The 25,808-nt window shown below is 46.3% G+C and overlaps 1 pseudogene across 1 annotated transcript; it reads left to right on the top strand.

Annotated features, from left to right (window-relative positions):
- The first annotated feature begins 4,711 nt into the window (after window positions 1-4,711).
- Window positions 4,712-8,030, top strand: LOC147684797 (UDP-glucuronosyltransferase 2C1 pseudogene; annotated as a pseudogene). The gene has a single exon (XR_015300659.1). The product of XR_015300659.1 is annotated as a UDP-glucuronosyltransferase 2C1 pseudogene (transcript).
- The last annotated feature ends 17,778 nt before the right edge of the window (window positions 8,031-25,808 follow it).

Here is a 25,808-nt window from a genome sequence, read left to right as displayed (position 1 = left end):
CCTGAAGATCACTCCACTGTAGCCCTTAGACCTGAGGTAGTTGGGGGCAGTTATTTGTCACCCGAAAGAAGTGCATATACTCCCATCAGGGAAATAATGTGTTCGACCAGAAACACCATTGTGATAGACCACATGGCACAAATGTCATACCACATTCTAATCTTAACTTTGGCAGGAAGCTGAGGACCATGGTCCATTGTGCTGCACCAGATGTAAGACTTTAGGGCAGCACCAATAAGAGCTACATAAAATATTACACAGATTGGAGGGCAAAAGTGAGACTCTGCTAAATGGACCAGGCACTGGTTTGTTCGAAAAGCTCTGAGAAAGATAATTCCCGCTTGTCTAAAGGCATCTGTGATCATGGGTTGATGGACAGACACACCTGTTACCTGAAACTCCTCCTCCCCAATCTCAATTGAGATTCCTTCGAACTGTCAGCAGACACATTTCATGTGCTCCTGAAGAAGAGCCCAATCTCTAATATCCAACCCTCTGCCATTCCACCTTCAGAATGTGACAACCTACCCTCTCACTATCATTCTAGTGTCAGATGCCATTCAAAGACAAATCACCATGATGGACTGAAATATGTAAGTTGTTTAGTTGAAGGGAATTATAGTGCTGCAAAACATGCATCTCGCTCTCAGTGAGCACATCCCACAACCTGGTACGTGCATCTACCGGACAAACAAAGAGGACGCTGGATAGTTGGATGCAGAGCCAGGACTCCTGAACCTTCAAGAGAGCACTGGAATGAGAAGAGTTCAAGCTGGTGATGCACAGGGCCACTGGTCGGACATTAATGCCCCGGTTACTTACCGGTAATCTTCATTACTCTGAGTATAGTTTTTTTGGTGTGAAGCTGACGCTCACTTTGTTAGTCATGTGGCGAGGAAGACTTACGAGGAGGTAATGTGCGGAAGTTGCGTTTTCCACGTTTGCATTGTGTTTACTACACTTGCCATATAATCCAATCTCTCCTGCTTACTTTGCAGAGTTCACCCCAAAAAAAAATTCTAGCTCAAGTGGATAAAAAGTTATCAGAAATATGCCACACTTACTACTGTGAAGGGATAGACACTTTTTAATTGCTGTTTGCAGCGTTCAATTATTAAACTGAAAGTAACAAGATAAAACAGTTGTCCCGGCACCCTTTAGATTTCCATTTCACAGACTGGGAAGGGGTTTTTCTGCAGTATAAAAAAAAACCATGCCATATTAAAATCAGATTCAAACAGAGAGAAAATAACTATTCCTTCTTTGTCATGAACATATGTCGCTTTGTTATTAGTATTCATTATTGGAAGAGATTAATTTTACTCCCCAGACCCTGTTCACAAAACAGTAGTTATATCAAGAGTACGGAAAAATCCCAAAATTGCATTTCTCCCTATAAGGGCTTCAGCCTTGAATATCACAGTGTCTTCTAGAAATCTAGCAAGATATTTAAAAAAAGATATGGAAAGTAAACTATTGTTCTGTGCTCTTTCAAAGCAGTTGTTTCTCTGACCTGCTTGGAAGAGTCCGCTCTCACCCAGCTCTTTGCATGATTAAAGTATTCAAGACTTACCTGTCGTGTCTGCAGCTTCTATGTTTTAGGTGGAGACTGCAGCACTCATCCTCCTAGACCTCTCTGCCGCCTTCGACACCGTCTGCCATCGCACCCTACGCGGACGCCTCCATGCCGCAGGGATCCGAGACAAGGCTTGAAATAGACCTTCTTCTTCCTCTCCGGCAGAACCCAGAGCGTCCGCCTCCCCCGTTCCATTCTGAAGCCTCCGAGATCATCTGTGGCGTACCTCAAGAATCCTCCCTCAGCCCGACACTGTTCAACATTTACATGGCCCCGCTTGCACACGTCGCCCGACAGCATGACCTCAACATAATCTCCTATGCCGACGACACTCAACTGATCTTCTCCCTCACCAAGGACCCCATCACCGCCAAAGCCAACCTCCAGGAAGGAATGAAGGCCGTTGTTGACTGGATGAAGATCAGCCGTCTGAAGCTGAACTCGGACATGACGGAGGTCCTCATCCTCTGCTCCAACCTGTCAGCCTGGGACAACTCCTGGTGGCCAACGGCACTGGGGGCAGCCCCGACCCCCAACGACCACGCACGCAACCTGGGAATCATCCTCGGCTCAACACTCTCAATGACCAAGCAAGTCAACGCCGTCTCCTCCTCCTGCTTCAACACGCTCCGCAAGATCTACAGATGGATCCCGACAGATACAAGAAAGACAGTCACCAAGGCCCTCGTCAGCAGCAGACGCGACTACGGAAACACCCTGTACGCGGGAGCCCCGACCAAGCTCTTCAATGGACTACAACGCATCCAAAATGCCTCGGCATGAATGATCCTCGATGTACCACGACACAGCCACATCACCCCCCACCTGAGAAACCTACACTGGCTCCCCGTCAACAAAAGGATATCCTTCTGGCTCCTCATCCACGCACACAAGGTACTCCACAAGACCGGACCAGCCTACCTCAACAGACGGCTCTCCTTCTACACCCCCAACCGCCAGCTACGCTCCACCGACCTCTCATTCGCCACCGTCCCGCGCATCCGAAGAACAACCACCAGCGGGAGATCCTTCTCCCACCTCGCCGCCAAGACATGGAACACCCTCCCACTGAGCCTACGACAGACCCAAGACCTGTTGAGCTTCAGGAGGATACTAAAGACCCGGCTGTTCGATCAGTAGCGGCCCCCACCCAGGCGCGCAACACCCATTGGGCTCACGGGGCTTCAGCCCCCCCGTTGTGTGTGTCAGCCGGGCTGACACAGCTTTGCGGGCTGGCGAGCTTCTAATTGCAGCCGCACCCTAGTACTTAACAGGTTTTTAAAAGACCATTTTCGTGTAAATGAGGCTTTTGTTGTGTGCTCACCCCTTCTAACAGCCGATCTGTCTATGGTTAGAAGAATTAGACCCCCCCCTGAAATATGTTTCAGCCCCCCCCGAAATTTGGCTCTAGTTGCCCGCCTGCCCCCACCCAGCACCTTGAGACTCTTGCGGGTATGTAGTGCGCTTAGCAAATGAAAAGGGGGGGCTCTTGGCCCCCCCGCCCGCATGGCGGCGCAGCGACCGCCTCCTCCCCCGTGCTTCTCGGTGGTGGGGCGTGCCCTCCTGGGCGCGCCCCACCACCGATTGTTTGGCACCCTCCCTGATCCGGATGGCATTATAGGACATCCGGGTCAGGGGGGCGGGCCGCAGGAGGGGCTGGGTTGGGGGCGTAGCACTCCCCATCCGGCCCCTCATGGACCCTCCTAGAACTTCAGGGGCAAGGTAACTGGTGCTTCAAAGGAGCGCGGGTTGGAGTAGTCACGCTTTCCTTAGGCTGGTAACCACCCCGCGCGCATACTCATGACGTCACCGGATGGCGCAGAGTAAGGGCCCTCCTTTAGTGGGTAAATGGAGTTCACGGCGTGGACCGGGTAATTACCAGGCCCGGCTGCGCATGCGCACATCTCTAGGTGAGGCGCAGCTAGTAGGACCTGACACCGGTTAGCGACCTTGCCATATGGCCAGAAATGTAGTATACAAAAATCTAGATGAGGATGTTAGATTCGGTTAGGAAACAATCTGTATTAGAGTTTCTGTTAAGGTTAGTCTCTCAAACTTGTTGACAATATTGTATCTAATGTCCTGTTGATTTTTGTATAAATTGTTTACCATGCAATTAAAAATTTATTAATTTTATACCTTAATAAATACGGCCGGGGGGTCTTGCGACCCCCCGCCTTCCAAAGATAACCATGTTTCATGTTCATGTGTCCGGGGGTTGGTGTGGTCATATGGGAGGGGGCGGCAGCCAGTCGCTGTGTGCGCTCTTGGTTAAAGCGACTTTGCAAATAAAACGTTATTGTTGTGTTTTGATGGAAAACAAACTCATTTGTTCGTGGACAGCATATTCATTGGGATCTGATGTATATTTTTTATTTCTGTGCACAGGCAGGCTGTGATACTTTTCGGATAAATGGGTCAAAACGACAAAATAGCTAAACAAATCAGACACACGAGTTGCTGCATAATTTTCCTTTTCTTCCTACAAAATTTAGTCAACCATGAAACGCAATTTAGTCCTGCATTGCGCCTTTAATTCTAGCGACCCTAAGAAAATACAAATATTTACCCAGGTCTAATAACTCATGCTTCAGTGTTTTGAAAAAAAGCTTTAGCTGGTTAGCTGAAGCTGCCTAGTTTTAGCAGGAACCAGGGTCTCGAGTTCCCCATCGCCGTACATGAGCCGCTTACTCATTTCAGGTTTTGTTTTACTTTGAATTATGGGATTCCTAGTCCTTCTTTTCAAAATGGGACAAATGTGACTACAAGTCCCAAAATGCAAAGTAAAAGTATGGACTAGCCGAAACCTCGGGGTTATGTATGCAATATATATTGAACGCTAGACTATCTATTGCACGCGCATGCACGCTCATGAACGTGCCCAACACAAAGATGGCTACATGCCCAAGCCTTCTCCTTGGAAGTCGAATGCCAGCCATCTTTGTGAAGGGCAAAGGTGCAGAGGGACGGGAAGTAGCGCATCCCTGGTTTTATAGTCATTATGTTCCAAGCAGAGATGCAGCGGTAATCAGATGTAGAGTGTAGTCCGTTTTGCGTTCCATGTTTCGTGTAATTCGAGACTATCTGTTTTACGCCGATTTTTTAAATGTTTTATACCGCAAACAATTATATAAAACAGCGCGCAGACTCCAGGAACAGCTGCGCGAGCTTCCGTTTTAGGACGTGCACTGCCCCATGTATTCATTTCCTGGGTTGTTATGCGTTCCTGGGCAAACAAATGATTAGACTTTGCACTTAGCAGACCTTCCTCCAGTTCCCGAGCCTGGTGCAGGCAGGAGAAGGGAGCTGATTGTGAAGCTGAGATTAGTTTACAAAAAATATATTTAGTCCCGTCTATAGGGTACTTAAAGTTGAAACAACGACCCATATCTTTGGACACAGCGGCAGGGTCGGAGCTGGTGAATCATGGCGAAAACCTGCAACATCCGTAGCCTCTACTTTGTGGTTTCTTGTGCACTGTTGCTTGCTCTGGTAAATGGCGCAGGGGCAGCTAAAATCCTGGTGGTCCCAGTGGACGGCAGCCATTGGGTAAACATCAAGATTCTCATGATGGAGCTACTGGGACGAGGGCACGAGCTCACAGTGGTGAAAGCCTCCAATGCCATCTACATAGAAGACGAATCGGACGATTTTATAATAGAAACAATTCAAATGCCACCTAACACCATGACAAAAGATGAAGTTGAAAAATATGCACTTGACTGGATTTTTAGAATGGCCTTCTCCAAAGACAGATCATCACTTTCCATTGCTTGGGAAATACTTGGCGTCATTCAGCAAACCACTGTGAACCACGCAGCGGTTATTGCAGCCATGTTTGAAAACAAGGAGCTGATGGAGCGCCTTCAGAATATGCATTTTGATCTTGTCCTGTCTGATCCGTATTTTCAAGGTGGAGTTATGCTGGCACATCACCTTGAGATTCCAGTAGTATTTTTTGGGCGGTGGCTGCAAATTGAAGAAATTCATTTGGCTACGGCCCCATCGCCACTTTCATATGTACCGGTGCTGCATTCTAGGTGGACAGATAGAATGAGTTTTGTTGAAAGATGTAAAAACTTTTTGCTATACAGCTTGAATGAAATTCTGAATAAGTTCATTGTTTACCCGACGTATGACGAACTTTGTCAGCGGTATCTGAAAACAGAAAGCGGACTTTATCACCTTATTAAAAAGGCTGATATTTTCCTGATGAAGGTGGATTTTGTCTTTGAGTTCCCCAGGCCGATCATGCCCAATGCCGTCTACATTGGAGGCTTTCAGAACCGACCTCCAAAGGCTCTTCCTGCAGAGATTCAAGAATTCATGGACGGTTCTGGTGATGCAGGAGTGGTGGTCTTCTCATTGGGAACGTTTTTAAGAACCTTACCATGGGAGTTAGCCAATAAGATTGCCGATGGCTTGGCCAGGCTTCCAGAACGTGTGATATGGCGCTACACAGGAGAGACACCACTCACACTGGGAAACAACACCAAGATTCTGAGCTGGCTGCCCCAGAATGACCTTCTCAGTCATCCAAAAACAAAGGCCTTCGTCGCCCATGGAGGAGAGAATGGCGTTTACGAGGCCATCTACCATGGAGTGCCGGTGGTCGGCTTTCCTGTCTTTGGTGACCAGTATGAAAATATCTTGCGGCTTAACAGTCGGGGAGCTGCCTTTTTGTTGAAGAACCTGCCAGAATTAACAGCTGAAAACATTTACAATGCCGTGAGAACTGTTATTGATGACCCAAGCTATAGAGCCAACATGCAACGCCTGTCTGCTCTGCACAGAGATGTTCAGGTCCACCCAATGCAGACGGCCATCTTCTGGATAGAGTACACCATCCGTCACAAGGGTGCGCCCCATCTTCAGGCAGCCGGGAATGACTTACCCTTCTATCAGTACTATCTGCTTGATGTCATAGGATTGCTGGTCGCTGCTCTACTTCTTTCCCTCTGGTTAGCGTGGAAAGTGTTACATGCTATCGTGAAAAGAGTATGTTTGGGTAAAAGAAAACAAAAACGCGAATAGAGAGGAGTGTTACATGAATAAGAAATTGTAATCCTTTCGTGATGTTGATGAGGTGTGAAGGTCACTCTGAGGACTGAAAGAAGCACCCCTTAAGGCTTTAAAAGCTACAGATGAAGAGAGGAGTGGAACTGGATTTGATTAGGGTACTAATGTTCTTAGTGTGATGGCGCTCCATCTTTGCTTTGGAGCCTAGAATTCAAAAGCTAAAAATATTAAAATATAAAATAAATATATCAGCAGTTGAATGTTGACCGTGGCAGTTTAAACTTTGGTGATATTGATATCCCTATTTAGCGGCCCTGGATTTTTTAAATTTTTTTAAATGTCTGTGTTCTCTTGCACACATGTATTAAAAAATGAATCAATTTCTGAAGTTCCATTTATATTCACAGTTCTTCTCCCACCAGAAGGCACTATGAAGTTTTTTTATTGAAGCTGCCACCTGTACCATCTGACATTTCACAATGTAAATGATATATTAACAACCATTGCTGTATCATTTGCTGCTTCTTCATCTCTCCATCATCAGGGTACAGTTGATTACATTTATTTAATGGGGATTGCTCCTTGGTTTGGGAATGGCTCCACTCTCTTTTCCCCCAATGTCTCCACGTCCCTTTTTAAATCACACTGGAAGGAATCAAGATGAATTTCGAGGTGGTCATTTGTTCAATAAATCTAAGTCAAATGAATTGAGGGGTTTAAGTCTATTTGCCTGTGGGCAAGTGTACATTTTACAGAAACATCCCATTCTTTTGGGGTAAGCAACCTCTTCTCTATAGGCATGCAGTGCAGAGGGATTGAGACTGGCCTCCTTTCTCACTCTTGTGCGTTGACGTGATGCACCTAGTATGCTGTGTAAGAAAGCTTGCAGTGCAGTGGAGAATACCAGTTGATTTCTAGTGAATTTTAGCAGACGATATTTCTCATGGAGTAACTTCAACATGATCCGAGAGGTCCTTTCAGTGTACAATGAGTGCTGTGTGGAAAAGCACAGTCGCTAATTTGAGCATTGTAATAAATCCTAACTTCATTTCAAAACATTATGATGTTTATAGTAAATGTATTGGTGGTTTTTATAATGTCAAATATATTCATTGGGCGATCATGGTGATAGACTTTCTGCCTCACTCATATCTGTGCAGTTTATGAGCTGAAGCCAGTCCACTGGTACCTATAGAATGAACCAGCCGAACCCTCCCTCTTCCGAATGACAGCCAGTCCCTCTTCTTTCAATACTGCCCTGACTGAGCTGATGGTGCAAATTATTTGTCATTATTTAGGTATGGTAATTCAAATAGCCGTACTCGAAAAGAAAACTCGTGATTTATGACGATCTTTAATGTTATGTATGGAATTTATGTAATGCCACAAATCTTATGGTACTAAATACATCAGAAAAAACATTAAGAAACAGGAACTACCAGTAGTGGCCGGTAATGTTCCTGTGCATGGGCACACATACACTTATCAATATGCCCTTCACAAACAGTTACACCAACCATCCGCAACCACAAATACCTGCACGAATATGCCTTGTTATCCCGCAGTCTTTTTCCCTGCCGGAAATTACAACGCGGTTGCTACTACAACCGCGTTGTAATTCCGCATACCATTACCCCGCAAGTCGTAACAACGACTTGCGGAGGGGGGCGCTGCATGTTGGAATAGTCTAATTTACTATTCCAACTCCAGTCTGTGCGGACATTAGGGAAGGTGTTGGATTTTAAATCCAACACCTTCTCCCCACTCCCCAAGTCGTTGTTCCGACTTGCGGAGTAAAGGTATGCCGAATTATAACGCCGTCGTTGTAACAACCGCATTATTTTTCCCTGCTGGGAAAAAGTTTCGTGGTAAACGTTGTTTACGGCATGCACACGGGCTGCGGCGGTGAAATCGGGTGACAGAAGGGAAGCCTAGGGGATTCCTAGAGGTTTGGGAAAGGGGCTACTGCCTCCTCTCTTTGTTTGAACTTGACACAGGTCAGCCAAAGAGTGGAGGACCTTTCCTTACTTGTCCCAGAATCAGATGGGGTCAGTGAGACTTGCTGACCTAATCCTACTCTGATTTGCCATCATTGATGGACAGTCGGCCATGGGCACTCCAGGGCTTAAAGCTGAAGCACCCCCTAATCAAAATGGGGAGGGCCTAGCAGCATTTTGTTGGGCTGAGGAGGTCTTTCCCATAGGGCTGTGAAATCTTCAGCACCATAAAGCCTGGCATCTGTGCATTAGCATGTTAAGCGTCCAGCTTTCTGACCTTTGCTTAGCCTGACAAACACCCTTAATGTTTGGATAAAAGGTGGTGGGGCGGGGCCCTTGTTCCCTGCCTGGGAGCTACAGTGAAAAGGCAAAGGTTTATGCTTTTTCTTAAAGTGAAAGTCAGAAGATATTGCTTTGAGTTGCTGCAGGAGGGTGGTACAAAGTTTTCACATTGTGTATCCCTCATTTGATATTAATGGGGGTCTGCGCATCACTTGTGGGTCATTATTATTGTTGTCAGTTAGTGGTCGCCCAGGGTAGCAATGACTATTCTTGAGGTGTCAAACATTTCCACTACAATGTCCCTTTCTGCCCCTACTCTTGGGGATCACAATAGTAGTGGGGAGCCAGAAAGAGAGCACTTGAAGGCCTGATTACATTCTCTAGATTTCTTACCTCGTCTTCTCCCTAGGCGCACCCTGAATGTAGAGATGATAACGGTGGGGTTAGAATGTAGCCCTTTAATTTGATTGTTACTTCCTGTGCACCTGGCACTTTAGTGAATTGTCATTAATGATTAATATTAATTTTGATAGGCATGATGGCAGGAGTTACCAGTGTTGGCGGAAGGATGTGTCTGGCGAAACACCACAAACCTTTCACCATTCCTCTCTTTTTTGAACTGTCCTGAAAGGCTGAATACTCACAGGAAAACTGCAGAGACATATAGGGAATTACCAGATTGATTAGGCCCAGTAATTTCCCATTTCATAGTGAAACCTCAGGGTTCCACTCATAATACTGCTAAGTCCAGACCCCCGGGCTAACCGTAACCTGGTAATTTTATCTTTAGGAGTGGGGATTTGCCTGATGCTGGTCCAGGGCTCTCATAATAAGTCTTAAGTTGATATTGTTGCATCGATTTTAAATTAATTTTCAATTTGTCAAAGAGAGAATTTTTTAAAAACAATTTTCAGTATAGAACATTTAGACGTCTAGCAGTACATAGACATGCATACCATATGAATATTTTAATTGCATAATTAATGCTTTAATTGCACTTTCACTACAGCTATCTTTGTGCCAAAGCACATCAAAGAGTAGGGTTTTAATTTAGCTCCTCACCACAATATTAAGAACTCAATCTACAGTGTTAAACTATTAATCCTCTAAAAGTGTTTTTTTTAATGATTTTTATTGATTTTCCACATTATGACAGCATTAGCATCTGCATTACAAGATAATCCAATATTGACATTAAAGGGGCAGTAAATTAAATGGCTTAGGCAGAGGCCCGCAAAATCCTAGCCAGTGAGAATGAAGGTCCAGCTTGTTCTCTGTGTCGCCACACATGTCCATAGTAGACTACATTTACGTACAATTTACATGAGTTGTAAGTACAACAGGAAAATTCTTCCTTATGACACAGATAAATTCTATAATTGAATCACATGCAAGCAACAATGTAAAATAACATGAAAAAGAGAGAACTATAGGTCGATCTCTGCGTGTGGGTAAAAATCAAAGTGTACCTGTCGGTATAGCATATCAGTAGGCATCACGTATGTAGCTAGATGTGTGTGGTGGATCACCCAGTGTGGATGAGCCGAAGGAGAGGTAGTCAGGGGGTGGGGGTGGGGGTGAGGGAAGGGAAGGGAAAGGGAGCGAAAAGGGGGAGAGGGGGGAGAGGGAGGGAAAGGGGGGGCCTAAGGGGGGGTTTGTCTCGGCCAACCTGGCCTCAATTAGTGGCAGGTAGTCCCGCCATTGAGTAGGAATCTGTTGCGGGGGCGCTAACGCCTGCGAAGCCTGCGCCAGCTGGTTTGTGTGTTCCGATACCAGTGCCCTTTGTAGATCCAACAGCCACAAGTGTATGCTGGGGCCCGTCTGGGCCTTCCATGTCATGGCTATTTTGTGTTTGGCGAGGCCCAGGGCTAGGTCTAGGAACTTATTTAGGCCTTTGCGCGAAGCACAGCGCTTTGTGACGCCCAGCAGGAAATGGGTGGGCTGCGCTATTACCTGGGTGTCAGCTGCCTCTATGAGTATAGTTTGAATGCTTGCACATGTCCATACCATATGCGTGAATGGGGCCCCCGGGTTGCGGCACTTGGGGCATCTGTCAACGGTTGTTGGATACATGCACGCTAGCCTGTGGGGTGTAAGGTACGTGTGGTGCAGGTAATTGAATTGGGTGTATTTCAACCTAGCGTTGGTTGAAACCGGTTTTGGATGGCTGAGACATTGCGCCCAGTTTTTTATCTGAAATAGTGGTGGCCAGTACACACCCAGGGTTGCCAGTGCAGGTGCATCATCCAACCTGAAGGAGGTGTATATGGCCGTTACTGCGTGTCTGCCCTGTCCAGGCGTCAGTAATATTTGCAAGAGATGCGATGTGGGAAGTTCAGTACGATCATTGCCCCACGCTTGTAGGAAGTGGCGCGTAAGCAGAGCATGTAGAAGGAATGAACCTTGTAGCAGCTCATAAGTGTCTACTAACTCTTCAAATGCTTGTAGTTGAGAGTCTGCAAACATGTCACCCCATGTGTCTAATCCCCTCTCCCTCCAGGGTCCGAGCTCCAAGCATCCGTGACAGCTGAATGTGCAGTTAGGCCCTCGGGTAGCACATATCTGGACCAACTACGTCTAGCCGCCGTCATTAGGATGTTTCTATGTTGTTTCTGGGTCTGTGTGATGGTGCCTGACAACCACTCAAGTAATATCGGATGATCCCAGGACACGGCCTCCATTACCAATTTGATAACATTACTCCTACCCAGCCATCTCATTGGCCATTGCAATTGTGCTGCGGCGTAGTATCGCTCATAATTCGGAGCCCCTAGACCGCCCTCCGATAATGGCAGATATAGTTTATGTAGAGGCACCCTGGCCCTAGAATGTCCCCATATGAGGGAGACCAAAAGGGATTCCAGATCTTTAAAGATTTTCTGCTGCTGGCGATAGGGGAGTGTGTAAAAGAAGAATAGGAGACACGGGAGGACCAGCATCTTGGAGATCACCACCCGTCCCATGGGGGATAAGGGAAGGCATAACCAGAACAGGAGAATCAATTGGGCTTTAGTATGGGCAAGCCCCAGGTTACCATCTAAAGTGTCCACCCAAATAATAGATCTGGATCCCCAAGTATTTAAAAGTATCAAACGCCCATTTCAGTGGCATATTCGTTGCAGCCTGCCTCTGGGTTAATGACATAGGTATTTTCGGGAACACCACCGATTTATACCAATTGACTCGCAATCCAGAGACCCGTGCATGCTCATCTAATAGAGCCATTATCTGTTGGAGTACCTCGGTTCGGCCATGTAGGTAAATTAATGCATTGTCCGCGTATAGCGACACTATGTGCCATCTGTGGTCTGCGTGTAGGCCCCACTCCACTACCCGTTGTCGTAATCTACACGTTAGTGGCTCCATGGCCAGGGCAAAAAGTATCGCTGACAGAGGGCAACCTTGGCACGTGCCTTGTTCTATTGTACAAAGTGAGGAAAAAATGCGACCCTTCTTCACCATGGCCTGCGGCCTGTGGTACAACAGCCGTATCCACCGTAAGAAGTTGGGGCCAATGCCAAACCTGGACCCTACGCCAACAGATAGTCCCAGCTCAATGTATCAAACGCCTTTTCAATGTCTAAGGATGCTATCCAGGACAGTTCCAATTCCCCCCTCTCGCTCACTACAGCATTGCAAATAGTCGACGCAAGTTCAAACCAGTGTTTCACCCTGGTATGAAACCGTTCTAGTCTTCATGCACCAGCAAAGGAACAGCAGCGGCTAACCTATTCGCTAGTAACTTCCAGATGATGTTGTAATCAATGTTCAACATTGACAAAGGGCGATATGAGGCCATTAGAAGAGAGCCTCGGCCTGGTTTAGGTAGGACCACCAGCGTCACCTCTCTCAAAGTGAGTGGGAGTTCACCCTTCTCAAAGGCTTCGGCATACATGCTTGCCAACTGTGGCGTTAGCTGTTTAAGAATAGGTAGTATAAAATTCTGACGACTATCTATCTGTTCCTGGAGTCTTGCTGGCTGCCAATTGCCCTATTGCCTCCGCAATCTCATCTACCATGATGGGGTCTTCTAGGGAATCGTAATGCTCCAGTATAATTTGTGGGAGTTGAATTCCGGCAAGGAAGCTCTGTGTGGAGGCAGGGTTTTGGAGAACGGGTGTCGCATAAAACCTTGTGTAGTATTTAAAGATGGACTGATTAGTAGCCTCTTGTGTAGATGCGTATATGGCAGTAATGGGGGATTGAGAAGCGTCAGATTTTAGTAGCCACGCTAGCAGCTTGCCTGCTTAATCTCCCTCATTGTGCCTGCGTGCCAAGTATATTTTGTAGTCCAATACGCAAAGGTCATCCAATGCACCCTTGTACGCCAGGCAGGCTTGGTCCAGAGAGGGACCAATCTGGTAGTCGTTGGGGATGAGTTGCTCACATCTCCGTACGTCCGATTCATGAGTCTGGAGCTCGTCCGTCATTGATTTACGGGCACCATACGTGGTTTTAATTGCATGCCCGCGGAGGACCACCTTAAAGGCGTCCCATTCTATTCCCGTAGACAGAGAAGTGCCAGCATTCATAGAAAAAATACGAATCGATAGAGCTCGAAAGAGTAGCACGGTATGATGCGTCAGCTAGTGTGGCGCACAGCCGTCGACAGGCCGATATTTCAGGTTGTCTCGCACCCCAGGACAGGCTTAATTATAATGGGTTATGGTCAGAAAGTGCTCGTGCCATGTAGTCTGCCTGTAATATGTTACGTAGTGCATTATCTGAACAATATATAATGTCTATTCTAGTGTACAAATCATGTAGCACCAAGTAGTGGAGTATGTGCGTGTCAGAGGATGCTTGCTGCGCCATACATCATGGACTTGCATGTTGGAGACCCTCTCTTTCATGTGTTGCATCAGTTTGATAGAACGGTCTAAGCCAAGGTCGTGCACCCCATTAAAGTCTCCACCCCAGTACACAGGGACCGTAGGATCCACGAGCAGGGACGGTGTGAGTGTTTGCAGGACTGAGATACCAGCGCAAGTCGAGATCTGTTCAGTTGGCCTCCATGGTAACAGAAAGGCAATCTGTATCCACTCGGGAGTGTGTGACCTGCAGCGAGGTCCCTGGTGCCATCCATATAAGTGCAACCCTGGCATTCCCCAAGTATGTGGTGCCCTGGACCATACCCCTCCAACGCTTACGGAGTGACGCAAGTGTTTGTGTGGTGAGATATGTTTCCGGCAACAGTGCGAATGTGATCTTGTTGCTTTGTAGATATTGATACACTTTGTGTCGCTTAGCACATCCCACCCAACCCCTCATGTTCCAGGTCAACAATGCATAGTCTTCGGTCATCATTTATCTAGTGGTGAGGAGAATGTCCGACACATAGCAGGCCCCATTGCCAGCCCTCCCACCCCACACCCACCACACCCTACCACCACACATAATGCCAAAAGTGTATTAGTGGCCCACACTCCCTGCATTGCATAAACAATTTGAGAGATCGACATATTAAAAAAGAAGAAAAAGATTCCCCAGCATCCCACCCTAGGCTGGCTTGCCAACGGGCAATTGGCCATTTGCACTGAAATGCAATTCAAATGTACAGAAAAAGAACACATTACAAATATAAAGAAAATTGGTGTTACAACATCTACTTATCACTTGCTGAAGGGGGCGCAGCAGGGCAAAGTGTCATTTCCGGTGTGCCACCTCTCATGGTTCAGCCTGGTGGCACACTAGTTTGATTATTGTTCATAGCATACTATCCTTACAATGGAAGCACTGGTAGGTGCTCTGGAGTGTTCAGCCCAGCGCGTCGGAGGTCACCGGGGTGAGGGCCGGTTCGTCCCCGCTAATACCTCAAGCTGTGAGGTCCTGAGAGGCGATGTTTGACCTATTGCCGTATCCGAGTCCAGTCTTTGGGAGGATGTGGGGCTTCCTATATGCTCTGCTGTCTTAATAGCCTGTGCACGCTTTTGAGCCAGCTGGGCTTTCGTCGGTCGACGTAGCCTTCACCCGCCGCGGCCTCTGTGGGGTTCCATCAACTTCCAGGCCCGATGTGAGTCCGTCGGTTATGTGGGTGGCGCGTATGCCAGGTTCTGATGATCTATCCAAGCCCACGCCTCTTCAGGTGTATTACAGAATATCATGCTTCCTTGTGGAAAATGCGGAAACGCATGGGAAATTGTGAGTACTGGATGTCGTGGTCCCTCAGACATTTCTTAACCTCCAGGTAAGAGGAACGGTGGCGCTGTACTGTTAAATTGTAATCCAGAAGTATGTGGAACGTGGAATTATCGACTTGCCAGGGGCCCGCACACGAGCAGCTTGCAATATGTGGTCTCTGTAGTTAAAACGTCTCGCCATCACCGGCCTGGGGAGAGCTCCCAGGCGTGGTGCGCCCCCCGGCACTTTGTGAGCACCTTCTATCGAGAAGAACTTTGAGGACTTGCTTTGCAAAATGTCTTCAAAGAACCATTCCTCCCGAATTCCATGTTGGGTCCCTCAGCACGTTCGGCGTGGCCCACAATGCGGACATTAGTCCGGCTTGAACACCCTTCTTGGTCCTCCACACGTGCTCTTGGGTAGTCTACCTCTTGCTGGAATGACTGCAGCGTAGGGCGTAGAGACGCGAGTGTTGATTCAGACTCTTCCACCCTGCCTTTCAATTTCTTGTGGTCCTCCCGGAGTCAATCTTTGTGCCTAGGGTGATTTTGGTATTGAGTATTGCCGCCATCAGCTCGTCAAATCTGTGCGAGTGGTCGTTGCAATCAGCTAGGGTGGAGGGCTCCGGGCGTTCTGCACTCTTTGCGTTCTGAGGCATTGGTTCAACCTCGGGTGGTTGCCCTGGGGCTTCTCTACTCTGGTGTTAACCATCTCGGCATTGGCAGGGGGACAGGGTGCCAGGTGTAGGAGTCCAGCAACTGCAGTAGGTATCAGGGCGAGTGTGAATGTGGAAGAATCGTGGGTTCTTATTGTTGCAACTTGAGCCTTCAGGTCGCAGAGCAATCCCGTGTGAGAGTACCTCGCCTTCGCCTATTCGTGAGAGGATATAAAAGTATCAAATCCAGGTGCCACAGTGAGCAGGGTTATAAATGTGCTCTTCAGCTGTCCAATGAGCTTATCAGGGGATGCCCCATGTTTCGAGTCACCCCAATTTTCACAGCATTGGAGGATCGCCAAGGAGGGCACTCCCCCAATAGGCTCCAAGCGAAGAGGTACCAAAGATCAGCCGATGGGAGGCCCTAGTCTCTGCAGGCCCCACACCCTCACCGCAGGTGTCCACAGATAATTTCCGTCCTGCACTGCGTCAACACTGCTGTTGCCCCCAAAGAAATGCATGTAAGTGAACACAGAAGCGTTGCTGCTGGTTGTTAGATGTCGATGCCCAGGCCGCTCCGAGCAGCACAGAGGGCGGGTGGGGGGGTCTCAGGGATCAGGACTGGCTTCTGTTCACTGCTCCCCTTATTATGATAGGGGTTCTTGATGCCTCTCCAGTCCCGTAGCACTCCGGGGGCTCACCCGCCCCAGGGGCAATCTGTGGGCCATGCAGGTCGATGTACCCGGGGATTGACCATTCGTGGACAGTTCAGCCCGGGCCTTCAGTAGAGCCTAAGTAGGGGTGGAGGCAGTCGCAGTCCCACGTGCACCAACAATGGCCTGGGTGCATTAGCGGGCTGAGCGCTCGTCAGCCTCCACCGAGCCATTGCGTTTCCAGTCTAGATCTCAGGCCTCTCCAATCCCGCAGCACCGCGGGGGCTCACCCGGCCAGAGTGATTTGTCGTGACCGCGGTCTGTGCAGGTCAACGTGCCCAGGGAAGCGCAGCGCTGCACAGCGATGTCATCGTTGGTGCCGCGTACTGCGGTAGCGGGATCATGGGTGGTGCAGCCCGGGCCGTAAGTAGATCTTGAGTAGTAGCTGGGGCCGTCGCAATTACTTGGGCACCAACAAGGGCCTGAGTGCATGGGAGGGGCGAGTGATCATCAGCCTCCGCCGAGCTGCTGCATTTACGGTCCAGGTCCCAGGCCCCACAGGCCCAGCGCCGCACCTCCCGGGATTGAAGCCCGCACAGCCTTGCAGGTTGCCTGTCAGCAACGGCGGGTGCATGAATTAGTGCGGGTAGACTTCCTCTGCCTGTTTCGCCGGGCTCACTCAGCCAGGGCAAGGTGGTTGCAGTATTTTTCCGGCGGGCCAGAGCGGAGCTCAGTGTAGCGCGACCGCTCTTGTCGCCATCTTGGCCAAGGCTCCTACTTCTATGAAAGTGTTTAACGTTGAAATGAGTGAGTTTTTCTGCTATGTTTTTGTTGCTTAGTACACACTTTGTGCGTACCGTGGGTGGCTTCTGAGTGCAGACAGTAAAGTGTGAAAATGGAAGGGTTTTAAAAAAAGTTAATAAGAAGGTCTTTTTTGTGGATCTAAAGATTTTGTGGCAAACAGATCTGTTTGTGAAAAGTTCCAGTGATGGTTCTTCATATTTCCTAGGTGCAGACAAACGTCCTTTATTTTTCAGGTCGTGGCGGCATCTAGGTTCTGGATGACCTGAGAATCCTGGTTGGGGTGTACTTTGTTGTCCAGGTGCTAGCCTACATTGGACCTTTGTGCCGTAATGAGCTGAGAATCATGCATATACCTCCACATTTTACTGCAAAAGTCACTGACTCCCAAAACAGTGCCTTCTGGAAACATTGAATGTGAGTCCTGGGTTTAAAGCCAACTAGGCCACTTTGACTTAGGGGCTTATTACAATGTCGGGCAGAATTGCCTCCGACTGACACTGTCTCGGTCTCTGGTCCGACCACCTGATTATGATGTTGCATACTCACTCTTTTCTATGGGAGCTTGTGTTACAGCCATATACCAGCCGTAAAACACGCTCCTATAGAGAAACTGGGTATGTGTAAAACCCTCCACCCTGTGGAAGGCACCCCATAGTGCCTGCCACACAGTGCAGGGTTTTACAGGGGGGTACCCTAGGTAACCCCTCGCCCACTAACCGTAGACTGCGGAGGCAAGGCGGCCCTGCTAGGGGCTCCCAAAGTCGCATTCCAACAGCCTTTCTGTGTCAGAAAGGCCGGCACAGAAACGCTGTGGGAAACTGACATCGTATTCACGACAACGGAAATACCGTCCATAGAGGTTTCAATGTGGTTCCGACCGGCTGGAAGACTCCGAGAGCCGAATCGGAATGATCCGCTGGTTTGCGTTCCGACTGCCGACATCGCAATCAGGCGATCTGACCGCAAACTGATCGTGACGGTCAGAAAGCCTCTGACTAGCAGTCGAAACCTTTGCGACCGACATCATAATCGGCCCCTAAGTGTTTTTGAAGTTTGTCGCTAATTGGTACTGGGAGGCCTAACAAAGCTCTGTCTGTGTAGATCAAGCAAGTGAGATTAACTGCACTAATAAACACAATCTTGTGCTTTGCTTCTAAAAATGTTGAAGTGTTTCTTAATCTATCTAAGTGGTGGTTCTTTTAGTTCACACTTGCCTTGCATCGTTCGAACAAATGCTACTGGTCCATACCTAGCTCAGGTGATTGAGTCCCGGAATTATGCTCAAGCATACGTCTTCTTCCTATTAAAGGGACAAAAATACACATGTACTGCACCTGGGTCTAAAGGTATGCCTGTTGGAAGCAGTTTGTTTTTGTTGCTTATGAGACTGCCCACAGTCCTGGCACTTGACCAGCAACAAATCTAACATGACATATAAAAAGCCATCAGTATTGTTCAGAGCCCCTGATGAACGGTAATGGTGAACAAACATTTAGCCACAGTCAAAGGACTCTCTTTTCAGTTTTGTTCATTAAGCACTTCAACAAATGAGACGCACATAAAAGTAAGGACATTGTACTGTTTAATATTAAATTGAAAAACGCATCTTTGTCAAAACATACATATGTAGGCATACACCTGAAAAGGAAGAGATATGAGTTGGGTTTTAAGGTTTGGATAGAAAGAAGAGATGGAGATCAAGCAGGCGGAAATGTAAAATATTGTAAAGTGTGAGGGCTGTGAGAGAGAATGAGTCTATGTAAGAAGGTCCATGAGGAGTAGCCTCTGGAGAATTTAGCTAGAGCACCTCAGTTAATATAAACAAGGACAGGAGATACACTTGTAACTCAATTAATTTATTGAAAATAAATTCAAGTGCAATGTCATAAGAAGTAAAATTGAAAAGTGAGTCAGTAAAGAAATAAGACAGGGAGAGATAAAAGAATAAAGATAAGTAAAGGAGGGGAATAGAGGCATTGGGAACTGGGATGAGGGAACAGTAAATACTAAACAGATCATGATCCGTCAGCTTTGATCCACCTAGAGTAGTCTCTGGTTCAGTCAGTTACCCCTGAATAGCCCACAATGTGGATAGTAAAAAACTTCAGCTGGCAAAATGTCTGTATATATGACCCACAGCAGTTTTCAGAACCAGTATTTATTTCAGCTGATGTTTTTCATTGAAATGAGCCTCTTCTTTTTGGCGCTTGTGATGTCTGCCCTACTACTCTTCTTGGGAGTGGTTTGGGACCCTGCTGTTAAGTTCCTTGTAAGTGCACTAGGGGCTGGGAGGTGCCTGGGTCCCGTCCCCATCGGTGGCCATCTTAGGTTAGCCCGCTGGCTTTTTAATTGGTTCATGTTTTATATTTTCTCACATTTTATTTGGCGATTAATATTTTAACTATCTGTTTAGTTCCTGGTAGCTCCATCCGGGAGGGGAGCCTACCAGGTCGGAGCGGAGCGTCAGGGCTCCAGTTTGTATTATGTTGCTCCCCGATTCTCTGTGTTTAGCCACTCCCTTTGTGGCGGCGGGGTATAAAGGCATGCAGCTGCACGGATGCCAAAGGCAAGCCTGTCTGCGCCCGTTTGTGGCTGGACGGTGCACCCAGCCGGGCCCCATGGCAGTGCTGCATTAACTACTCTAGTCGGCGTCTGAGATCAGGGGCGGCTCTAGGCTTATGGCGGCCCTGGGCAGGAAGTGTAGGTAGGGGGCTCCAGAAGAGGGGGTCCAGGCGGAGCGGAGCCCCCCAGAGCTCAGGAGAGGGGGGTCAAGGTGTTAGGAAGTGGAACAGAGCCGGAGGCCGCCAAATCCCTGCCAGGGGCCGCCACGCAAATATGTATCCAAACTCTGAGGATTATTATATTAAGGATATATATTGGCTTGGAGGCCCCTGGGGTTTGGTGGCCCTGTGCAGGTGCACAGCTTGCACATGCCTAAGGCCACTCCTGCTGAGATCCTCTGTCTGGCACCGGGTATCAAGGAGAGTTGCCACCATTCTTTGAACGTGTCCTATGGTGTGTCCTCATGTGGTAAGTGCCATTTCACCTTCTCCACTTTGTCTATGACGAAGCTTGTGGGAAGGATCAACCTTAGTAGCTCCAAATGTATTCAGTGCGTCTTACTTGATTGCTGATCCTGTCCCATCACAAACTTGAGATTGCAGATTTTCTGTCTAGTCACCAGCCAGCTGCGCTTTTACTCGTGGAAACTTGGCTTCACATGCTGTCCACCCCGACATTCTAGAGGTTGTCCCTCTGGATTATGCTATCTGGAAGCTTGATATATCTAGTCTTAGGGGAGGGGCGATGGCAGTTATTTTTAAATAGCATTTTGGATGTAGTCTCACTGACATAAAAATTACTGGCTGCGAGGCAGCTTTCTTATCCTAATCACTAACAAGCAACTGCTCTCTAACAGGTTTTCCGATTTATCACCCTCCTGGACCTGTCTGTTAGTTTGCCACCGCTCTGATGGATACTGTTCCATTGTATGCTTCATGTTACTCTATCTTTTTAATATTAGGTGATCTTAATTTGCATTTTTGAGATGCGACCTGCCACATAGGCTCACATCTTGTCGAGGACCTTGGCTTGCTCAACTTTAACCAGCTAGTGCAGGCCTCTACTCATACATCTGGGCCATGTTCTCGATCCCATCTTTTCCAATTCTTTGTAGGTTAGTGTGGCTCCTATCCCCATCGCGTGGTCGGTCCACTTTTTTTTATCCCTTTTCAGATCTCTGGCATCCTTCCTGTCCCTGGCCCACCTGAAGCCCACATTATCAAACTACGCAAATGGTCCCTGATTACGCCTCCCGCTTTTACCGCAGTTCTGAATCTCAAACCACCCCTTTTAGACGCCTGTCTGCATGCTGCCAAACAGCAGGCGGCAGTGTGGATTAATTAGGCTTTAAAGTCCTTAGCCCCCCTGAAAGCACGTAACATGACCCGCTCTAAACCAACAGCGAAATGGTTCATGGAGGAACTTTTACCTATGAAAAAGGCATGTAAGCGTCTCGAACGTCTGTGACGCAAGAGTTATCAGATTACCGATAAAGCTACTTACCTTAATGTGCTGAAGGAGGCAAATTAGAAGTACCCAGACCCAATCCTTTGTCCAAAAGATTCAGGTGGCAAAAAACTCTTCTCGCGAGATTTGTAGAATGGTTAAATCTTTCACTTCTTTAGAACGCATCTCAGCTGTTATGATCCCTTCAATCAATACCTGTAATCAGATTGCACACTTTTTCTATGAGAAGATTGCCACTATTTATGCTTCCTGTCTGGAAAATGCCAGGAAATATCAATTTCCTATTCTCCGACCTTCACCTCCTACTCCCTCAGAAGGCTATTTAAGCATCTACACTGTATCAATGGCTGAGACATTCACCATCTTTGCTAAAGTAAAATCAGGATCTCCACTTGACCCAGCATCAACGGCGATGTTAGAGCGGGGCATAGTGGCCATTGCACCTATGGTAAGCAACTTGCTCAATCCGTCCTTTTCAACTAGTCATTTACCAACAGATTGGAAACACGCTATGGTGATCCGCCTTCTGAAGAAGCTCTCCTAGATCCATTGAAACCGAAAAATCTGAGACTGATATCTCTGCTACCATTTTTCACAAAGGTCACAGAAAAACATGTGAACCAGCAGCTGATGAAATTCATAGATGATAAAAAACGTCTTCACGAGACCCAGTTCTCATTTCAGCGCTGAATCTGCTCTTTTATTAGCTTTTGAGTCCCTTGGTCTGACTGCTGACGAAGGCACGACAGCTGCCTTAGTCATGCTGGATCTAAGTGCGGCCTTTGACACCGTGTCCCAAGGTCTGTTATTAGAACGGCTATGGATGTGCCCTTGATTGGATTGCAGATTTCTTCAAAATCGCACCTTTCAGGTTTTCTTGAAGCCCTGTACCTCTGAAGTCTTATCCTTGCAGCAGGGAGTGCCACACGGGTTGACATGGAGTTCAACCCTGTTAAACGTGTATATGCACCCGTTGGCGGACATGATTGAGTTCCATGACTTTAAGATTGTGTCGTATGCTGATAAAACACTGCGGATTATCACCTTGATGCAGGATGATGGCAGTGCTGCGCCAATTTTAGGGCTAGTCTAGTGGATCTGGTGGAATGGATGGACTCAAACTGCCTGAGACTTTACCCCTTCGCAGCGGGGGAAATTCCTCCGCTGTGCTGGGGGGCAGGGGGTGAGCACAGCGCCCCCATGCTCATGACGAGCTCAGCTCGTCATGAGGCACAGTGCTTGTGTGCTCATGACGAGCTGAGCTCATCACAGCCACACCCGTTTGTGTGGAACACTCAGCACAGCAGGGGAATTATCCCCGCTTGTGAGCATTCCACGGCTCATGACGAGCTCAGCTCATCATGAGCATGGAAGGAGTGAATGTAGGAAAAACTGAAGTCTTGGTGGTAGGGAAACAATCCTATACGGTCCTCTGCGAGGTGGCTTAGGGATCTGGGCCTCACAAACTTGCCCATTTAGGCAAAACTGAAACTGTAATGACTTCAGAGCAGGGTTATGAGACTTCTGTGGGAATCCAGCGCGGGACACTCCGATTGGAGTAACCAGTCACTTTGCTAACCTCTAACATACCAAATCAACTAATCAAATCCTTTCTTGCTGGACTGTGTAAATAGCAAAGTCGTCTTCGAATTATAAATCTCTCTGTCACGAAAATGACTATGGCGATTTTTATGGGCAAATCATAATTGTAAACTCCTGCGTCCATTTTCCCTTCCCTACCATTAGATCATTTACTGATATAGGTATTAAATCTTAATGACCTGGGCATTGATTTGTTTTTATAAGTGCAGTTCATGCATAATTATAGTGTCTCAGAAATGTCTCCAAGATATATTTGAGTGTTTTGAGTTGAAAACCTATTCAGTTGAAATGCATCTTCTCCATATTCATTCACATAGTATTAACTAGCACTTTGATTTAAGGACATCCATGCTTGTATTCCTCTTTTTAATATGGATCCTTTAGTTTTTCCCCATCACCAGGCTTTTATATTCTGCATGTGCCAGAGCCCTGTTTCTGAGAATAAGGGAGCGCATCTGTCTTGTGGCCTTGGATAGCATCATCTTTATGAGAGTGAACTGGTGTTTTACAGCAACTGAGCTATTTAAAAAATGCTTGATAAGAAGGATTTTTCATTGCAAAATAGCTGTAAAGTGTAGTAGTGGCTTGTGAACTGGCGTACCTCGTGCTAACACAGTGCTGCATTATTTTATTCCTTGTCTACTACCAGCTAGATTCATGAAAGAAAAATCAGCTCGCAAAGGGCCGGATTCTGCGAATCTGGCCCTTTGCGAGCGCAATTTTTGCATTTGGGATTCATCATCCCAAATGCAAAAATCGCTACATGCGAAATCGCATATTTGCGAGGAATTGCATTTAAGGAATCTCTATTAGAGATTCCTTTAATGCAATTCATCATCCATTTATTATTTGCGAATTCGCTATTTCTGGCCGCTATTTACCGCGAAGTGTAACTTTTTGGTAAATAGCGAAAATTTAGAAAAAATGCCCTTTAGTGCATTTTTCTAAGTGGTATGTTACACACACACATGTCTTTTGGACATGTGTGTGCGCAACATCAGGCTACATTTACATTTCAGGGGTGCAATAGGGTGTCCATTGGACACCCCTGCACCCTTGAAATCGCAAAATCAAAATGCGAATCGCTAATAGCGATTCGCACATTGATATGTCTTCCCATTCATTCCTTATTTGCGATTACAATTAGCTAATCGCAAATAAGGAAGCTGTAGGAATCGCAATAAATATTACGATTCCTACATGAATCCCGTTTTGCGAGTCTGTAATAGCGATTCCTTATTATTCACTATTACAGACTCGCAGAACATGCCGATGTTGAATCTGGCTGTATGCCTCAGAAACAGAAGTCAGCTCAGACATGCACTAAATCTAATGATAAGCAGGCAGCGTACTGAAATAAGCAGTATTAGCTAATACACACCTCGCATCATTGGCCTAGGCAAAAAGAATAAAACCAGAGAATTGGGTGTTTCAATGCATGTACTTTAATAATGTCTGTTACGGAAAAAGTGCGATTTGTGCTGAAGTGGTATAAATTTGTAATAATTTCTGGCACTCTATGAACACTTAAAGCTTTTAAGAGTGAATTTTAGTTGTCTGTTCTCTTATCCATTGATGAAAGGATAATAAGATGTAAATATGAAAGTATAAATTGATTGTCAGCCAGTATTATATAATGCGCTGTGCTCTTTCACCAGAAAATTTTTTTTTCAAATTGAGAACTGAGGCAGTCATTTTAGAATACAAATATTTCTGCGTATAGTGTCTGCCATTTTGAATGCTCTATGATTTGATTCAAGCATGACATTAATTATAAATGGTAGTACAATTTTTACATTTTATCTATAGTGTTTCCTATCAAAATAAACTACTACAAACAAGTCATGATTTATATGCTTAAACAATAACAATGAGTGCCTTTTATTTCAATTAATCTTTTAATCCCTTTAAATTGTATAATTATTGGGTGTTATCTTGACGTGAGATTCTGTAATGATTTTGGTTAATCGAACAATAAAGATGTTAGCAGTCATATTAAAAATTAGCATCGAGTTCCTGAAATTGTCGGTGGGGGTGCAACACTAAAGAAACCATACAAACCACGTTTCCTATGCAAGCGCCAGTGATGCATATAGCAAATATTTTTTTCAAACATCACTTTGTTGGAAGATTATGACATTGTTGCATTGTAAGTAATGGATGCGTAGAAAAAACAGGAACGGATGACCTGGGTTTATGTTGTTTGAGGGATTGCCTGATTTGTGCATCTCTTGTATACGCCTCTGTTATTGGCGCCAAATTGGCTTTGATTTGTGATTTTTTAGGAAACATGATAGACCGTTCTTTTTGTGCAGTCGTCCAATAATGGAAAATCAAATTCTGCATGTCTTTGGGAATACATGTTTCCAGTCCTCAATTTAAATTATGTGATTTATTGTTAATTTATGCATATTAATTAATATGACCTTGTAACGTGTCTGCTGTAAACATATTTTCTGTTCTTCCTTGTCCCCTTGGCTCTTTCTTTGATTATATTTTCTTTCTGTGTTTCCCTCACTATGTGCTGTAAACATTACACAATTATATTGTGATATCTCATTCATATATAGTAAAGCACCTGCCAATACAGCTCTTAAAAATTAATCTCATGTACTGGTGTCTACATTAGTCGTAGACAATTTTCATCCACAGAAGGACACAAAGGAGAAGGGATCTGTCAGGATTCAAATTTTAGAAAAAGCTACGAGTAAGAGCTCCCTGTGCTGTTTTTTATTTAAATATTGTATGTAAAGAATTGTATGTCCCTGGAATCTTATGAATTGTTTGTAACATATTGTCTAGATGATGTGATAATTTTACTGTAATTTTTAATGATGCCTTGTATCGACATTAGGTCTTTTTTATTTAGTCTTAGTAACTTGCGTTTTGAAGGTTATAGATTTCTAATTAACCTGGAAACTCGGGAGGTTTATTTAGCTGCTATAAAGGTCACTAGAAAAGTACCTTAATTCAGGAAGCGACATGGGTCATAGGGGCATATTATCAAGCCTGGCCGATAAAATTATCGCCGCTTTATCGTCAGGAAACTGCAGCTAAAGTGGCGATAATGG

Source organism: Lissotriton vulgaris, chromosome 10, assembly GCF_964263255.1.
Source record: "Lissotriton vulgaris chromosome 10, aLisVul1.2, whole genome shotgun sequence".
NCBI classification, from domain to species: Eukaryota; Metazoa; Chordata; class Amphibia; order Caudata; family Salamandridae; genus Lissotriton; species Lissotriton vulgaris.
The sequence above is the reverse complement of the archived record's forward strand: the minus strand, read 5'-3'. Positions and strand labels throughout refer to the sequence as shown.